The sequence below is a fragment of the Rhinolophus sinicus genome, linkage group LG01 (genome assembly GCF_036562045.2).
Source record: "Rhinolophus sinicus isolate RSC01 linkage group LG01, ASM3656204v1, whole genome shotgun sequence".
NCBI lineage: Eukaryota > Metazoa > Chordata > Mammalia > Chiroptera > Rhinolophidae > Rhinolophus > Rhinolophus sinicus.
Window position 1 is genome coordinate 125,984,336 of NC_133751.1, and position 19,205 is coordinate 126,003,540.

The 19,205-nt window shown below is 45.1% G+C and overlaps 1 protein-coding gene across 8 annotated transcripts in view; it reads left to right on the forward strand.

The window, feature by feature from the left end:
• Positions 1-871: 871 nt before the first annotated feature.
• MGAT5 (alpha-1,6-mannosylglycoprotein 6-beta-N-acetylglucosaminyltransferase) overlaps positions 872-19,205 on the forward strand; it is a 322,695-nt gene continuing 304,361 nt past the window's right edge. For 7 of the 8 annotated variants that reach the window (XM_019731135.2, XM_019731136.2, XM_019731137.2 and 4 more), the window contains exon 1: positions 872-1,257. The gene's annotated coding sequence lies outside the window, so the exon portion shown is untranslated. The remainder of the gene's footprint in view (positions 1,258-19,205) is intronic. The other variant, XM_074335513.1, reaches the window with a different exon arrangement.

Sequence of the window (19,205 nt, forward strand, 5' to 3'; positions counted from 1 at the left end):
TGACATCATGACTGGTTACAAGGCCTGGAACTTACTGGGGTTATAAATCTTGTCATTCTCACCCCTAGGTAATCCACTAGGCCACTCTCTTTGCATTCCAGATACTACTTAACAACAGTCTATAGTGTTTAGTGATGTAGGGGCTTGGCTGGATTTAATATGTCATGTCAGTCAATGTTCTTTGTGGTGCCTTCAGGGCATTTTATTTCTCTTTGAATTTAAAACAGTACAGTGTTCAGCTAGCCTGTCCACAGTGTTCATAAAACCCGGGGATGGGAGGGGGAAAGAGAAAGAAACGTAATTCGTTTATTGAGCCCCTGCTATGTGTCAGCTAGTGCTAAGTACTTTACATATACTTTATTTCATCTTCAAAATAATCTCATGAAGCAGCATTTATTGTACTCATAGATGAAGAAGCTGAATTCATACGGTTAAGTGGCTTGCCCGAGGTCATAAAAACCAAGTAGTAGAAACTCACACTGCTTCATATGTCCCATCCTACGAGGGTGGAAACGGAGGGTTAGGGCATTTATTCAAGCTGTCTGCACCTGTCGATGGTTGAGCCCACAGTCTCTCCTCACAGGGCTTCGCTGCTGGAAGGGCCCTGGTGCTTAGAGGGCTGGACTGCACCACTCTGGAGGATGCAGTGTCATATCAGCATTTGCACACTGCCCCTGACCTTAATAGAATATTATTTATGGCCGCGATCAAACTGTCTCCCTCGCTTCTTCCTCCCTTTCGGCTGCGGAATTGAGCGGTTTGAAGTCCTCTCCGACAGGGTTGATAGTTTGTAGACAGCCCCTGAGAGTCTGGGGCGTTCCGAATTGGCTGAGCGCTCCGCCGGGGAGGGCGGGGAGTTTGCTGAATGTCCCTGGCCGGAATCCCTGCCTTTCAGAGCCGCGAGACCAGAAGCGGGGAGAAGTTGGAGAGGTAGGATAGGGGAGGGTTAGAAGAAATTGCGGACAGGCCCCCACCCTGATCGGCTGAGCCCGCGAGGAGTGTCTCTGCCGCGTCCGGGCGGAGTGTGGACGCGCCACGCGCGGCCCCGCCAGGGCTGGGAGTTTGCAGACCGTCCCTGCAGCGGCCAGCTCGGCGGCGGCCCTGCGGCTGCCGCGGCGGCCCCGGGCGCGATCCAGCCCAGGTGCCCGCGCCGCAGGGTCGGGGCGCCGCTACTCCGTGCTCCGCCGCGCCTTGGGCCCCACAGGGTCGGCGGCTGACTGGCGCTCCCGGCTGCTGCTGCTGCTGCCCAACACAGAGGTGAGAGCCACTGGGTCGGGGCGATCGCCTCGAAGCTCGCCATCCCCGTGGAAAGATGCACGCAGAGCGGACCGCGGAAGGCGCGGGGAGCCAACATTGAGGGCGGCGCAGCGGGGGGCTTCCGCTTGCCACCCCTCCGCCGCCTGCGTGGGTGCCCCGGTCGCGGCCGCTCTGCGGGACCTGGGAGTGTAGTCGGGGACGCGCCTTGAGGCGCCCTCCTGCCCGGGACAACCCCTCCCCAAGGGAGGCTGCAGGCCCCCAGGACCCGTGGGGAGAGGGCTTGTGGTCTTTTCAAGGGACTGTCCAGAGGAGGCTTTGGTTGCGCGGGCTGGAGGCGAGCGGCGAGGGATGGCAGTAGATAGGCGCTCTGACCGCGGATGGGGCTTAGTGGGGTTACGCTGCGGACGTGAGCCGGACTGGGGTCCCCTGGACCTGGGCTTGCAGGGCTGACTCAGCCACGGTCCAGTGGGGAGGAAGAAGAAGGGAGGTTGGTACCGGGCCCCAGGGAAGGAGGGATACGGCGGGCACTCTTGTCCGGGGGACCAGGGAAGTCCAGCGGTGCCCCCCACCCCATGGAGACCGCCGGCGGCCCGCGATCCCGCAGGCGCGCTATACTAGTCTGCCTGGCGGGAGAGGCTGCGGGGAGTGTAGAGCCCACACCCGCGCACACACTCCCCGAGAGCATGCTCAGTGCGGCCTTGGGAACTTCCTGCCGAGTCGCGGGCCGCCCTGGCCCCCTCCCGGCCCGCAGCTCGCAAAGTTGGGGGCGACAGGGCGCGCGAGTGGGGGGCGCGGCGCCTGCCTGTCGCCCTTGGGCGTCCCGGTCCCCTGCCTCGCCTTTGCTCGGCCCCAGACTAATCTCTCGCCAGCCGCTGTCGCGACTGGGAACGGAGGCGTGCATGTCATCCACCGTTCCCCGAGGCCAGGTCCGAGGCCGGTTGGCCAGAGGCCTGGCGGTGTGACCGCCTGCAGGATGGACCCGCTGGCTGTGCGCTCGCCACGCGCGCGGACCCCGCGCGGCGAGTACACTGGGTGGAAGGGGGTGTGTGAGCACGGGGACGTTGGCGCACACACTCGCTGTCACACACAATGCCATGGTTTCGTAGCTACCGCGCCGTAGAGGGAAGGGGTGGCGCTTGCATTGTCCAGCCACATTTGGAGCACCTACAGGGTGCTCGGTGCCTGGGGGGTGCCGGAACCAGGCGATGCACTGGTTTTCAGAAATGCCCGAGGAGAGGTCGAGGGCCTGGTACTCATGGCACTTATTGCCAGGCCTGGCCCAAGGCGGACGCCGCTCTCTGCACCCAGCTCTGGCGGCTCAGACAGGGAAGGTTGGGCGCTTATGAGGCTGTGAAGTTAAGGGGAAAGCTTAGATTTGTGTGGGGTTCGGTGGAATGGAAACACTGCACTTGTAAACACTGGAATCCAAGTGTTAGAGGTAGGATCTCTTTCTAAAGAGAGGAGCTGGTGCTCCTTGCCCCTCGTTCATTGTAAAGACCCGAGCAACTTGGTTGGTTTATACTCCAGAAATGACCCTCCCACGCCCCCCCATGTTAGGTACTGTGTCACTCACATCCTGAGCCTTGTCCCAGGATCAGAACTCCCTTGTTTTTGATTCAAGAAAGTCACAGAACAGTTTTTCACGATGAGCAAACCATCACTGATCTGTTTTGATACATGAATTTTCACCTCCCCCTTTTTCTTTCCTACAAATTCTTTCTGTTGTTATTGCTCAGGGCTGAGACAGGCACTCTCAAATTTTTGGCTGTTAGGATTAGAGCAAAACTCCCCTTTCTAGAGGCCTTTTTAGTTTTCTTGTTACCAAGCTCATGTCCTTGTCGTCAGTCTGAAGTGGAGAGGCCCTGAAAAAACCAGGTGATGGGGAACGGCAGGTACGCGGTGACTTTTTGCCCCTTTTAGGGGCTGGGAGAAGAGGAGAAGGAGGTTGCTTTCCCTCACACCAGACTCGGGCAGAGCTGGGTGCCGGATGTAAGGTTTGGGATTTTCCTTTCATCCCCTTTGTTCCAGCCTGCCTTCTCAGGTCTGGGACACTTGTGATTGGAGCCACTAGGAGAAAGGAGTCTGCAGTGTTGATTTGGGGCTTTGCAGCGATTGCACCTACACAAGCGGTGCCAGTTGGTTTTAAGGCGGACTGCAGTGGCAGCAGAGCTGGGGGGCTCACCCAGATCTGCCAGTGGCATCTATGTGTGCTAGCCAGTGCTGCAAAGCCTCTCATGGGCTTTTGCATCTCCTCAGCAGTGCGCATTTCAAGTGCTTTGTGTTTGAAAGTGAGAATACAGTACATGTTTATATATAGTCACGCATCCATAGAGGGATTTATAAGGAAGCATGGGCATATGTACGTGCATATGCAGTGTTCTTTGGTAGCATCTTGGAGCTGGAAGGGACCTCAGGAGATCATAGGAATTCAAATTTTTCCCCTTCCCATTCAGTTTTCTCAGTTTAAAAATAACCAACCAGCCTTATGCCCAGCTCGTCTCCCAAAGCATTGAAATGCCCGAGTCCCCCTATGACCCTAGCCCAGGGGGAAGGCCCGTGGCCACTCCCCTGAGAGGTGTGACTCCTTAGGATCTCTTCTAGATTTCACCCTGTCATTTGACATGACTTTTCCTAGTGCTCCACATGGCTTGGGATCAAAGTCAATGCAGAGTCACTTTCAGTTTGATTTTGGCAGGGGACAGGCAGTGACCAGTGTGCCCTACAGAGATGTCTGGAGAATTGCAAAGGGCAGTCATCTGTAAAACTTGGGTCATCTGGGCAGGTAGTTGCTCTGCTCCTTCCTATGAGTAGTGGAGACTCATATTTATTCCCTCCTCCTTGTGAGTCTGGGGTCTCCTGGCTCTGGGAAGGTGGGGTAGTGGTTGGGGATGGCATTCTTTGTGGATGTTACTATATTAGGTCTCAGGAGAGCATGTGCTGTCAAGAGTATTGTCTCTAGGGATTTGTTATGGTAGATGTCAAAGTTTGGGGAAGAGTCCTGGTGGCAGGTGAATGGTTAACGGGTCATTTTGGCTGAAGGAAGGTGTATGTGTTTCAGAATCCAAGAACTTAAAGAAAAAGACTAGAAATCATTTTATGTTTGGGGTAGAGTACCACGTGGGTGACAGTTGAGAGGCTTGGGTCAGAAATAAATTGGGTACTTGTCAGTGCAAGTTTTACTAGGCTGGCTTTAAAGTTCATAATTGCTTTGATGTATAGAGTCCCTTTTAATAGCAAGAAGGTGGCCAAACCTTAAAATTTCTGTTTGAAATTGTGTAAAGACCTCCCCAACCTCATCTTCTTAAAGTTTCTAATCTAAGCCATGTCCCTAGACTCTCTTGCATCCTGTGTCAACATCAAAAATCCGAGCACAGTTGTGATGACCTCTGGGCCAGTTGCAGGTAGATGCACTGAGTGTTTACTGGGTAGCCACCATGAGCTACACTCTGTGCTGGTGCTGGGTATAAAGATGTCCTTCTTCAAAATTACCTTCTCACTTTTAATTTATCTGACCTTCTCTTTCAGTGTGTTAATGCAAACTAATAGTTCTTGGAAAGCCGCCAGTGTGGGTCCCAGGAGCCTTAGGACTGTAACCATGTTTTCAGCTGGAAGAGTTGAGACTTGAGCTGTGTTTGCCCACTTGAGCTGTTTTATTTATTTGTTTTTTCTTTGCCACAGTGAAATGCATCCTTCCCCAACTTTGTCACATTTGGAAGGCTGGATGTATACATGAGAGGGGTTGGAGGAATCACACTATTTCTTCAAAATCCCACAGCTCTCTTGTCTGAACAAGTAACCTCCAGAAAGAATACAGGGGCTTTCCTGTTGGGCCCTTTGGCCTCAGAAAACATCGGAAGAGGCAAGTGTGGGGGGGTAAGCTCTCGCGGCTGGGTTTGGTGGGAGCAGTTCTCCCTGCAAACTGTCACCCCACTGCCATGCCTGCTTTTGTGCCTGCTGGACCTTGGCCCCAGCTGGGGTGGTTTCCCAGGATGGCTAAGGACTGTTTCTCTACCCTGTTGCCCAGGAACTCAGGAGGGGGGTTATCCAAGTACTTTGTTACTTATAAGAGTTAAGTACTGGTTGCAAGTTTTTTTTTTTTAAAGTCAGCACTTCAAGGTTATCCCTAGAATAATAACAGCCTCACTTATTTGCATCCCTCTTTGATTTTTGTGGCTGGGTTTTGAGGGAACGTGTGCCGCCCACCTACTCCTGTCTAAACGCACTCCTTAATGTTGTGGTTCTGAGCACAGACAGCTTATAAGTCCTGTCATGCTGGTAAGATGCTTTTTATAAGGACCCTACACAGCACAGCCTTCCTCTATAATAGTTTTGGATCCCTTTCATGTCTCAGTCCACCCATGGGAGTGTGTTGTGTTGGTGATCAGCATAAAGACTGCATGTCTTGGAGAAATGTCAAGAACCGTGGGCGAGAAAATAGGAGAGATGGTGATGGAACAAAATCTATCTTCTATAATTGACATGATTGCAAATGCTCCTTTTGTATTTCTTTTACTCCTCACTGCATCGCTGAGGTAAATATTAATGTCATTCCCACTTCATACATACCGTGTTTCCCCGAAAATAAGATCTAGCCAGATAATCAGCTCTAATGTGTCTTTTGGAGTAAAAATCAATATAAGACCTGGTATTATATTATATTATATTATATTATATTATATTATATTATATTATATTATATTATATTATACTATATTGTAAGACCCAGTCTTATAGTAAAATAAGACCGGGTCTTATATTAATTTTTGCTGCAAAAGACGCATCAGAGCTGATTTTTGGGGGAAACATGGTAGGGAGGCTGAGATATTAGGAGTTTATGAAACCTGGCCAAAGTCACACACCACTAGCATGTGGCAGGGTGAAGATTCGAACCCAGGTGGTCTAGGTCCAGGGTGCATGTTAGCTGGAATATGCTTGGTCATTCAGGCTAGGAACTTCACCCTATGCTAGCCAGCACCTTTCCAAGGAAAGTCAAGAGGAGTGTTAGACACTCTGGGGCTGGAAGGGACCTCAGGGAGATCCCCCTGGATCCCTGCTCTTTCTTGCTGAGGTCATGGAGGTGCAGAGAGGTGGACGGACTTGTTCCAAGTCTTACCTGCAGGCAGCAGTGGCAAAACTGGCCTTCAATTCTGACCTTTGGTCCCACAGGAACAGTTGATAACAACTGATAACAGATTTCTGCTTTGTTTATAGGGAGGATCCAGGAAGAGATTATGATGGTCATTTCGCATCTGTCCCTCCCATTCCTGGATTCCTGGGTATACTCAGACCCACCTTAACCTTGGAATCTTGAGGGGAGCAAATGAGTGTGTCCAAGTTCCTTCACTCGCCCCAAATGGGAGAGTCTAAGCAACTTCTGTACTTTTAAGCAAAGCATTCTCTTTCTCAAGTCCCTTTTTAAGTATGACGTCTTAAGGATACAGACTGGGATGGAATTTACGTTTCACTCTGAAATTCTCTTAAGTAATCTCTGTCTGTCTGTCTGTCTGTCTTAGGGCTCATGGTCTCTCTCAGCATTGATGTCTTTCTTTAGGAGCATGGTGTGAGCAAGGGGAGACCTGGCAGATGTGTCAGGGCTCTTCCTTAACTGTTCCAATAGAGGGCTGGTGGGGACATACCCACAATATCTGTGGAATCCTAGGAAGATTGCTGAGGCCCTGCAAAATGTTTCTCTGACCACTGGGATCATCGTACTTCATGGAATGTTCCTGTTGGGCATACAAATGAGCACCATTTCCTTTAATTTTTATTCCTTTCATATGACTAGGATTGCATATGGCACATCCGTGCTCTCACCTATTCCTGATGCTGAAAGTTTCAGGTTAATACATAGTCCTTAGCTGCTCAAGAAGTTAAAGTCTGGGCCTGGTCAGGGCCCACACAGAGGAGCTTAATTAAGTTCAGTTAGAAGGCAGCGTGCAAGTGAAGAACACACTTATTCAGCCCATGTGACCACTGTGGGCCTCAATTCTTATGTTGAAAAGTAAGAGGGGGTTGAATGAGCTCCAAAGCTCTGCTAAGTCCTAACACTGTATAATCTCATATATGTGGCAAAGGAGGTGTAGAATAGGGAAGTGAAATTTCCTTATTGAACAAAGAAAAAATATTGAGGAAAAACTCAAGTGGCTTTTCCCTTTGCTGGCAGACTCTGTTTAGTAGACAGTTGAAATGCTTACCTATGAAGAACTAGCCCTCTATTATCACTATTTTGGGGGATGTTTATTTTTGTGTGTTTAGGAGTAAAAAGCCTCTCTCCTTACTTCTCAGCCTAGAAATAACCTGCTTTCTCAACTGAAACTATTTTTTTCCGTTGGGAAATTGACATTCTAAGAGCAGAAGATGACCAGGTTCCTGGCTACTGTGGTTACGTGGCACAGCGCCCTGGGGAAAGTGGCGAAGTACTTACACTGCCACACGCTGCCGAATTCTGTTTACATACCTTCATCAACTTCACTGTTAACTACTTTAAAAGAACGGGGAGATTGATATCAATTTCTTTGCAGCTGCTTTTTTTCTTTAACCATCTGTTACTTTCAACACTAATTTTTTTTTTATTTACTAGATTTTTTTATTTACTAGTGTTCCTGCCAATGAGGAGTTTTCTAAATGACCAATTCTTTTCTCTCATGCATCTTTGTTTAGGAAGGCGTTGTCTCTGCCTCACGCTAAGGATGATCTTTCTGTTTTCCTTTACTTTTCTTAGTATTTCTGTTTAGTGTACTTCTCTCGCCCTCCCCCCCCACCCCCACAAATTTTCAGAGCCACCAAGGTCAGAGGCAGTGCCAAGTGGGGATTTGGTGGGAAAGGGGCACTTTTCTCCATCCCCTGCCCAATACTGAGGAGTCCCCAGTCTTCTGTGAGACCTTTGCCAACACAGCTTCAAGCCCCTCTGACCATCGGGATGGCCTTTCCTCTTTAACAAAGTTCTCATCTCCAGTGACTACAAACGATACCTTCCCCCCTCCTCCCCTTATGCGATTTCTCACTGTTGTGCTTGCTGGATGTAAAGGTGGCACTCTTCTGTAGCTAATCCTTCACTGTACCTTATTTAGTGTGCACACATATCATTCTCTTGGGTAAATGTGACCCGTTTTCTTCTAGAGGTTCACCATTCCCTATTTGCTATTCTGATGTCCACTGAGCTCCAGAAAGGGAAAGATTTTTCCCGGGTTCGTTAAAAAGATGTATCCGGCCCCAAGGGTTTCTCAGAAAGGCCTATAGAGCTCACTGGGGAGCTCCGTTGCCTTGTACAGGGCCCAACGCCCAGTCACACAATCAGCTGGGCAGGGTGGCATCGTGAGTAAATTCAGACTACAGCGGGTGAGGCCTCTCTGCAGTTAGCTAGATGTCTTCACGTAGTTCAGTTTAGTGCTCTATGATTTTGGTTTTTCATCTGTCAAATGAAGCATCTTGGCTTTTCCTACATCTGTGAGATTCTTCTACTAGTGTCTCTTCGTGGCTGAGCTCAGCACACTCATCTGCTCTAGTTTTTTTAATCTGTGCTTGAGAATATTCTTAGGTGTGTTCCGAATTTTGAGGTCCTGTTTGGTTGTGTCTTTTTAGAGTTCTGGTTTTCAAATCAGTGGATCTTTTGTTGACATTTTTTCGCTCTTCACCATGAACATAATTATAATTCATGGCCTCAGGAAACCCAACAAATTGGGACTTTGTATGTGAGTCAATGGGTGAGAGTGTGTGTGTGTGTGTGTGTGTGTGTGTGTGTGTTCGCCTGTGTGTACGCTGTCCACTTTCACACAGCTAGGGCTTATTACCTTGTTTTAATGTTACCTATGAAAGGGAGTGATCAGGGTTGGAGCTGCAGATCTGGAGGAGCCATTAGTTAAATGAAGTCTCTAGAAAAATGCCTGTGGAAGGATTTTGCTAACATGGCTCCCTTTAGTATATGCTTGGAGATTGTAAGGATAATTATTTTATTGTACTTTTCTATAGACTGCAATAAAGATTTTCCATGATAATGAGTTGCTTATTCCATGATAATGCCTTTTCTGTACTTGCCCCTATAAGCGGACTCAGATACAGCTTTCCATTTTTCATGCTATGCTTGGTTAGTGTTCTCTGGGTTCCAGACTTTCTTTCTCTCAGTCTAGTGGCTTCAAGAGAGACTTTTCTATTTCCTCACTGTCAACCTTTAGTATAAAGATTACAAGATTATGTAGTCTTTCCGTAATTGCTGTAACAAATAACCACAAACTTAGTGGCTTCAAGCAACATGAATTTATTGTTTTATCGTTTTGTAGTTCAGAGATCCAACATGGTCTTACTGGCTAAGATCACGGTATCCATCCTTTTTGGAGGCTCTGGGGGAGAATCTGTTTCCTTGTCTTTTCTAGCTTCTAGAGGGCAGCCACATTCATGGGCTTGTGGCCTCTTCCCCTAATCAAAACCAACAATGTTGTGCTGATTCCGTGTCCTTCTGCCATCAGGCTGGCTTGCTGACCACAACTGGGAAAGGTCCTCTGATTTTAAGGATCCCTGGGATTAGATTGGGTCCATTCAGATAACCTCATCTCAAAGTCCATAACTTAATCACATCTGTCCTGTAATATAACAATTCACAGTTTCCAGGGATTAAGAAGTGAACACCTTTGCTTATCTGCCTGCTATAGTCCTCAAAACTTTTGTGAAGAAACGGATTTTCAGTTTTTATGTAAAGGAATTACTCCTTTTTGTTGAGGAACTTTACTGTTACAGGAGATTTGCCTGTTTCTTTGTTCCTCATATTTTTGAGTATAGTTGTCCCCCAGTATCCACCAAGGCACTGATTCCAGGACCCCCCTCGTATAGAAGCGCAAGTCCTGTATATAAAATGGTGAAGTATTTGCATATAACCTTTATTTATATATGGGCTACAGCAGGGTGTGTCTACATGTTACGACATTTACCGAGATTCAGTGTAGTGCTTGGCATGTGGCAAGTTTAAGTTTTGCATTTTGGAATTTTCTGGGATTTTTTTTTTTTTTTTTTTTTGGATTTGTGGTTGCTTGAATCTGTGGATGTAAGTAATATCAGTGGATATGGAGGGCCAACTGAATATTCAAATCAACCATTTGCAAAACACAGTGTCTAAGACTTGAGTTCTGCTGCGGCTAGGCATTGAGCTATGCATGTTTGCATGTCTCAGCTTACGTTGTCAGCAGTCCTGCCATTACAAGGAGGAAACGGAGGTGCAGGGAAACTTGCCTAGGGTCATGTAGCCAGAAGTGGTGCAGTCAGGGTACAAAAGTGGGCATCATTATGCAAAGCCTGCGTTCTTCTCACTCTGCCTTCCTGCTTCAGAAGTGATCATGGAAAAACAAAAGGAGAACTGGTAATGGGAAAACTTAAAATAATGTAAAATCTCTCTGCTTCTGTCAAGGTGATGACAAACAATAAATACTGCCTGTGGTAGATTGATGGCACTAAAGGCCCTGATTAATGCCTCTCTGTATTCATACTCTTTGCCTTGTAACTTTGTTGTCAGTCCCCTTCCCTTCCCTCTCCAACCAACGGTATTGACCACGTGACCTGTGTTGGCCAGTGGGATGTTAGCAAATGCTGTGTAAACAGTTTACAGGCACCTACATGTTTCTGATTGCCTTTTACACAGCTGGGATTGCTCACTCAGATCCCTGCCACCGCCATGAGCACATGTCCAGACTAGCTTAATGGAGAGATCTGACAGACACTTGGGTATGAGCCAAGTTATGTGAACTGAGGCCATCCTAGACCAGCCAGCCCCCAGCTGAACTGTCTGCTGCTTGAAGTTTTCTGACTATGTCTTGCCAAGATCAGTTAAGCCTGTCCTAGATTACGAGAACCAACCAGTTTACCTGTGGATTTGTGGAAATAAGATTATTATTTTAAGCCGCTGAGTTCTGGGGAAATTTGTTATATAGCAGTTGCTAACTGTTACACAGCTCATGTCAGATACTTGAATAGCATATGAAATACTTTTGGTGTCCGTTTGAAGATCATTTTGGACTACTTGTAATTAAATATTCTTTTTTAAAAATGTCATGTTTTTAAATATTCTCTTAGGATTATACTTTAGGCTGAAGAACTTGCCCATTGGATCTACCACCTTTTTCTTTCTTAACATAAAAGTTCTTTAAATTCTTATCAGTTTCAGTCAGAAGCAAACTTGTGTTTTTTTCTCAAACTATTATTTCTAATATGGTGGCTTTTGACCCCCAACTTGCAGTTGGAAATTGACTCAGAACTCACATATACATGTATATACTGTGCTTCCCCGAAAATAAGACCTAGCCGGATCATCAGCTCTAATGCGTCTTTTGGAGCAAAAATTAATATAAGACCCAGTATTATATTATATTATATTATATTATATTATATTATATTATATTATATTATATTGAACCCAGTCTTGTAGTATAATATATTATATAAGACCCGTTCTTATAGTGTATTAAAATAAGACCAGGTCTTATATTAACTTTTGCTCCAAAAGACGCATTAGAGCTGATGGTCTGGCTAGGTCTTATTTTCAGGGAAACATGGTAACAGCGAGAAAAGTTCATGAAACAACATACCTACCCTTCTACCTCTGTTGTCCTCTGATGATTTCTATTCTATTCTATTTAATTTACTTTAAAAAATGCAGGTTAGGAGTCAGCACTGTACCTGCTGCCCATTTTGTAAAAATAGTTTTATCAGAACACAGCCACGTATTCCCATTTGTTCATGTATTATTTATGGTTGCTTCCAAGTTACAATGGCAGAGTTGAGTAGTGGTGACAGAGAGTATCTGGCCTACAAAGTCTAAAGTACTTACTACTATCTGGGTCTTAAACGTTTTCTGACCTTTGCACTGAATTGATTTCATAACCCATCAGTTAGTTGTGACCCTCCAAACAGGAGACACTATTCAAATAAGTGACCTTTAATTCTCCTGATACTCCAATGGAAATCACACTAAACAAATCTGGCAGATGTGAAAAATACCCCTTTAGTTGTGTCATACTCAAACTTTCTTTTCTGTTTACTTAGATTCAACAATTAAGTTTTTGCTATTTAACATTATATCTGATTGACTTATATAGGGAGCTTTTCAAGCAGTGCTAAAATGTTCCATGGTAGGTAGTATTATGCCCCTCCCCTTCCTTTTTTCTAATTTAAATGATGCTCCTTTGTGGAAACTAGCTGGAATTAAGGTGGACACAAATTCCATTCCAGTGCTAGTTATTTATTCATGAGATTCCAGCAGTGCCTTTTTTGTGGCATAATGGAGTCCATTAATAGAAGAGGTAGAGAAACAGTGATCTTGGCTTCTTTCAGAGCATCTTCCTGGCAACTGGTCCTTATTGCCACATTTCTGAATTCGGGTGGTATTATTTCTGAGCATCATAAGATTAGAGACATTAAATCGTGGACTTTTGGTGTTTGAAAGACCTTGGAAAAAAATTAGTTTTTCTCTCAGACCTAATTAGGCCCTTAAAGGCCAAATTTCTCCAATACCTAAATTTTCCGAGCCTGTCAAGAAAGGACAACAGTGTTATTTATGTGTTGTGGCTAATGAGATTGATGAGAAGGAGCTGAGGCAGAAAAGCTTTAGAATGATCTGGATATGTCTTGTAGAATCTGAAATGCCAGTTGAAGAATGGTCACTGGCCCATTTATTTATTGGCAGTGAGAACAGAATCAAAATTAATGGGCTTCAAGTACAGCATGAAGAGCTTAGGTAAAATCTGAGAAACATCCCCCAAATAAAGTAGGTTCTTTGACATTAGAATAGGTTCTCCTGAGCATTTTTGATGTTAACTGCTCCCACTTAATTTAGGTGGGTGGCCATCCCTGCAGGTGGTTGGACGTGTGTAATTAATAAGGACTCTTCTGGGTACTAGCAACAGAAACTTGCTGGAGCTTGCTTCAGCAAAAGGGGAGAATTCACATTAGGGCTCCAGGAGCAGGAACCAGGAGCTGCCTGCAGCCTGGGATCCAGACTCTCGGAACCCCAGAAACCCCCTTTGCTTCCCCTCTGCCTCATCTACTCAGTGCTGTAGTCTCCTTTCTGTTCCCTTCTGCTTTTCTTGTCCCAAAGGCAAAACTCTGGGGAAGTGCACTTGTTACTAGGGAAGCCCCCCAAGAAGACTGATTTTGCTGCTGTAATGCCACTCCCAGTTTCCTGGGGATGTCACCTCAGTGGCCCAGTTTGCTTATCACCCAGAGGTATGCAGCGTGTGGAAACTGCAGTGTGGATTTTAGCTGGCTCCGTATGTCTTATGGAGGCGTTTTAGAAATTTATGGAGTCGTGTTGGTGGTCAGTGATTGAGGGGTGCTATTAGCATTTATCGGGTGGGGACCAGGGATGCTAATCATTTGTGATGGGTAGAACAGTCTTACACCCCGGAGTATATCCTGTGTTCTGCTGTGATATAATCATGGATAAAAAAACAAAACCTGTTTATTATCTGAACCTGGAAACCTAACGTACACATCAACAAGGAGTATTTTGCACGGTTTAAGGAAGCATTGACTTTCTCAGTTGATGAAGAAAGATGGTGATTTGTTTTAATGGGAAATTTACCATAAGGTGTTGGCTATTTTGAAAAATCACACCATCCATGGCTTCAACACATTACCTGTGTCAATCCACGTTTGTACCTGACCTACTCTTTGATTTTACATTAAAGTACAAGCACCTAATGTCCCCATTATATCTTCTAGATTAGTCTTGCCCAACAAATTGCATATTGAAATGCATGTTAAGTTTGTTATAAATTATTTTTCTTTTATTCTCATTTATATTACTCTTAGGGTGGTAAATACATGTGTTTGAAATTGTGTTTAGGAAGGTTATCTAAGAATTTGATTGTAGCTAGTAAAGGAGTATTAGAAGTTTACTATAAGTCTGGGGCTGGGGAGCTCATAGAGTTTAGAATACAGCTTCAGGGGAAGTGACTTGTAAAGTAATTTTCCCCTAGCCTAGTTAAAGATTCTGCTGATTTAAGTACTCTTAACACTAAATACTTAAGAAGTAAAAAACTGTGGCCCATGCATTGGGTGCAGCTGAGTGAAAGAAAAGGAACAGAGATGTTGGCCCCGTGCTGCATACCCTTTCCGCTCCCATATATGTGCTTTATAGCTCCTGCTGGGCCAAGGCCAGGTTCTAAGTCTTCTCACCATCAAAAGCCGTAGCAGTGGGGGATGAATCAGAGTATCACATGAGTTCCATGTGCATTGCTTTGTAGGGCTTCCAGGACATCTGAGCTTGCATGGGAAAATACTACACCTTATTTTCACTAACCTTTAACCAAAATCGAGCAATTCCTTAACTTTTGAATGTTGGCCACAAATCACAGTAATGTTAGCATTCTCTGTGACCATTATCTGTCACCTTGTCACCAATAGAAATCCAATATTTTCATATCACTTCATAGATGGCTAAGATATCTTGAAATATCAGTACTCATTATGACTTTGAAATTATGGTGGTTATTATACTTGCTACTAGATGGTGTTATTTAATATATTAATAAGTAAGCATACTATTATTGTTATAATTTAAAGAATATTTTGATAACCACAGTTAAATATAACTGACTTCCTCTGTAATCCTATGTACTTATTTTATGCATTTAAAAAATCCTGAGACGGGGTCCGTAGCCCTCACAGCCTGCCAAGGTGTCGGTGGTACAGAAATCATAGAGTAGAATTTTGAGGTGCTCTGGACATTACCACCCCATTGCTGCCCCTTTTCTTCTGTTTATCCTCCTGACTTGGCCTTTCCCTGAGATGCCAGATAAGGGTGTGGGCTTATTTCCAATTGTCTTTTTTTCGTTTTAGACATGGTCCAAGAATTGAGCTTGATTCACCGTTGGTTCATTCTTTTATTATATACGAGGAGGCAAGTTTGTCAGAACATTCCTCCGGGCAGGCTGTATTGAATAGTACAGGATACATGATGCATTTAAAGCCAAAAATATACTGATTATCTGAATCCTAAACAGAAGTGTGATTTCTGGTTCAGTTTTTCAAGTGGAGAAAAACAGATATTCTGCAAGAAAATTCCCTATATACAGACCAACTACTTCTGTTTTCTTCTTCATATGCTGCAAAGTTACATAATCACAACACAACTCTAAAAAGTACCCCATTGCCCAAGAAATATGCTGCACAGATGACTAAAGGGGGTGAGGGGCTGTTTTCCTGCTACTTGCTATAATTGGCTTGTGGGGGCAGGGGTTTGGGATGGAAATGGACAGCTCCATCAGTGTATCGTTGATCCTGGTGGCTACCTTGCCCCCCAGTGAGTCCAGCTAAAGGGTGTTGTGCCACAGCTATAACTGGACTTCTGGGAATGGTGTTAGCCCTTTTCTGTGTCTGGAAACTTCTGCTGATAGGAAATGAGTTTGCCGCAGGATAGCCCACTGCTCAGTTCCCGCTGTCCTCCAGACATGGAGTCATTGTTTTGCTGCCATGTGCATTTTTTCCTTCTCACAGCTTCTAAGTCTGTATTTGGAGTATGAAACTGCTGAACACTTTCTTTAGAATTCTTCAGTAGTTGAACATGGAGAGGGATCTTTATGCATTCAACTCTAATACCTTGAACAACCAACTGTATTACATAATAATGGGAATAATACTTTTTCTCATTCTTTGTTTCAAAAGATATGCCAAAGATTGGAATTGGAATTGAAGGGTTTCAAATTTTTAACTTTTGTTTTTCAAATTTCTCAATGAGTAAAAGCCACTCCCTTATGGTTGTAGAAGCTGCCCCATTCCATGATATTGTTACTGCTGGTGTCAGACTAATTAGAACATGTGTGTGTGTAACAAGGTTATTATCAACGAAGTGACAGCATCTCCTCTTTTTTATGAAAGGGAACAGCAAAATTCTGTTGCTTCCTGAGCTGCTGATTACTATTACAAATTCACTTTTTAATGTGAGGTACCTCAGATCCTTTTATCGAGAAACTGTGCTATCATTGGATCCAGAAGGCCAATTCTTTTGGCTTGAGAAAGTAAGAAACTCACAAATTCATTGACTGAAGGGTGATGTTTTCACTCAGTTTGAAGGATATCCTGCCCCTCTCCCTATCGTGAGCCACAGTCACTTGACCTACTTTTCATACAGGTTTCTTTGGGGTGAATTTTGATCTTAATCCTACTTTGTGGAGAGAGGAAATAAAGCCCAGAAGATCTAGCGTATAGGTGTTTAAATATCCATGAGTGATTCATCTCCTGATCAGGTGGACAATAGGATTAATTGCGCAGCTGCTGGACATGGGTAGATCCCATTACCATTTATAGATCTTATCATAGAGAAAGGTGATACAGGTCCTGTCTTCAAACTGACAATCAAAGATGAGAATCTCACAGACGGGCAGCGCTTTCCCCTCAAAAGTGGACCTCTTGAGCTCAGAGCTAATATTCAGGGGAGCAGTGGGCACTCTTGGGAACTAAGCCTCTATCTAATTCCATGCTAATGAAAACCCTGTAAATTATATTCCTTTGTTTTCATTGAACAAATGTGAAACTGAGTTATGGAGAAGTTAAGTGTCTTGTCTGCAGTGACCCATATAATTTTAAGGTGACCATTCGAGGTGTGATCATAAAATATGGCGACTGTTTAAATAAAAAAAAGTTTGTTACAGTAAAAGACACACTGCCGTTAATCCCCCTCAAAATACTCCCCCTTTGCTTCGAACACACTTATCCCATCATTCTTGCCACTTTCTGAAGCAGTTCTGGAAGTCCTCTTTCATGAGTGTCTTTACTTCATCTTCCATCATAACAACGCTCCGTTTCACACATTGCTGCTGGAATAGGCAATTTCTGTCAAATAAAAACATTACATTGTGTCCTCATCCACCTGATTCACCGGATCTGGCACTGTGCAACTTCTGGCTCTTCCCCAAAGTCAAAATGATTCAGGACATCCAGGCAACCACGACAGTGCAATTAAAGACACTCACAAAAGAGGACTTCCAGAACTGCTTCAGAAAGTGGCAAGAACGATGGGATAAGCGTGTTCAAAGCGAGGGGGAGTAGTTTTGAGGGGGATTAATGGCAATGTGTCTTTCACTGTAATAAACATTTTTTATTTAAACAGTCACTTTATTTTGTGATCACACCTCACATAATTGATCATTCAATCCTGAACACTTTTGAGAGTGAAGGGGGTTAGTAATGATTATGCTAGCATAACACGCATAAATCGGGATGTATGGTCCCCCTACTAATAAGGTGCGGATTGGGGGCTTAATTCAGATCTCTGGTTCCAGAGGCTGCCTGTTCTCCATTGGGTGCGTTAGGTCAGGCTGCCTCAGCCACTGGAGCATTAGTAAGGCACCTATTGAATAACCTTCTGAAGATGAGTTCTGCACTTAGGTATGGAGCCAAAGCGAAATTCCTCTAAGGCTAGGTAAAAGTTTCCCTTGGCAAGAGAAACATCTGCTGGAGATCTTCTCTCATATAAAAACGTGGAAAGGATTTTGTGGGGAAGGCAGATGGTTTTTGTCTTCCTAAAAAATGGTTGTCTATTTCTTTGTTTAAAAGGAAGAGCCTGCTTTAGCATTTACAGGAAAGATAAAGTGAGACTCATAAAATCTTGTATCCAGGGCAAACATCTCCATAGCCAGTGGCTGTTACGATACAGAGTGATCGAATGAATCCCTCAACAGTAAAGGGTGTAGGTGCACTTCATGGCCTCTGTTTTTAGCACTCTGTCCATGACTGTTATTATCAAGGCCGATTTGTGTGGCATTCATCCATGAGATGCTAAGATGAAATCCCAGCACTTGAATATGTTGTATTCCCAGAATTGGCCACTCTGGCTTGTGCTGTGCCTCTGTGCCTCTGTGTGCCTCTGACACACATGTGTGAACACATCAAGCAGAGGTGCAGACACAAAGATTGATGAAGCTCAAGGTACTTATAACCAAGATTACAGCCCAACCATGAAAAGTAATAAAGAACATCACACAGCACTCACGCCAGGATTTATTCCCTGTGTCATGTTCTCTTGCCACATTCTAGGCTGGTTGAGCTGTGAAAGCAAAAGTTGCCTAACAGAGCAGGACTCTAAATACCGCACCTCTAAAAAAGTCCTGCTGCATTGTCATTCATCATCACATCAGCGGTGACAAAGAATGGTGTGTCACTCAGAGGCTACTGCTGGAATCCTGCAGGAAGCAGGTGATGGGTGAGAATGATGTGTTTGGTTGGAAATTGGGGATCTGGCTTTTTAGGAAGAGCTGTTACTTGGCCTTCATTCTACACCCAGGTTCCTGCCTTCTGAGCCTTGGAGCACCCAAAAAAGACTAAACTCCAGAAGAGGGAAATGAACCTTTGGGGTGAGGAAGAAGCGTTACATCTGCCCCTGAGATTTGTTTAAGCTCTCTTTTTAAGAAGACATCAGTCTCTGGTTGATGTCTTCTTTTTGAGGGGCCAGATTTTCCCCTGGAAATAAGAGAACCACAGGCCATAAGACAGAAAAACAGACAAACAAACAAACAAACAAAACAGGGTTGGAGGTGAGGCGTGAAAGGGGGGAGTAAGGGCATATAAGGGGTGGCCTAGCTGGCAAGCAGCAGCCATTGTACTGTGGAAAATGAGAGACCACGGAAGATGCAGAGCTGTCTTGGGTGATAAAAGTCTTCTTGGAGTAGGACCGGAAACCTCAGCTGGGAAGTCAGGAGGTCTGGGGGCTGATTGCGTGCCATCAACTAGCTTTGTGAGCCTCCGTCTGTTCCACAGAAGTGGGTGAATTGGCTCACATGTTATCCAGCATGACTTCCAACTCTGAAGGACTTTGATGCTGAGCCACTGACCCTTTGCAGGGCTCCTCAGTGTGGCTTCAAAAGCATTTGCTGAGTATTTACATGTCAGGCATAGGGGCACGAAGGTGAATGCAACACCTGACCCCACATCTAGGGTGGGGTCCTGTCGTAAATGATCCCATTGCTCCA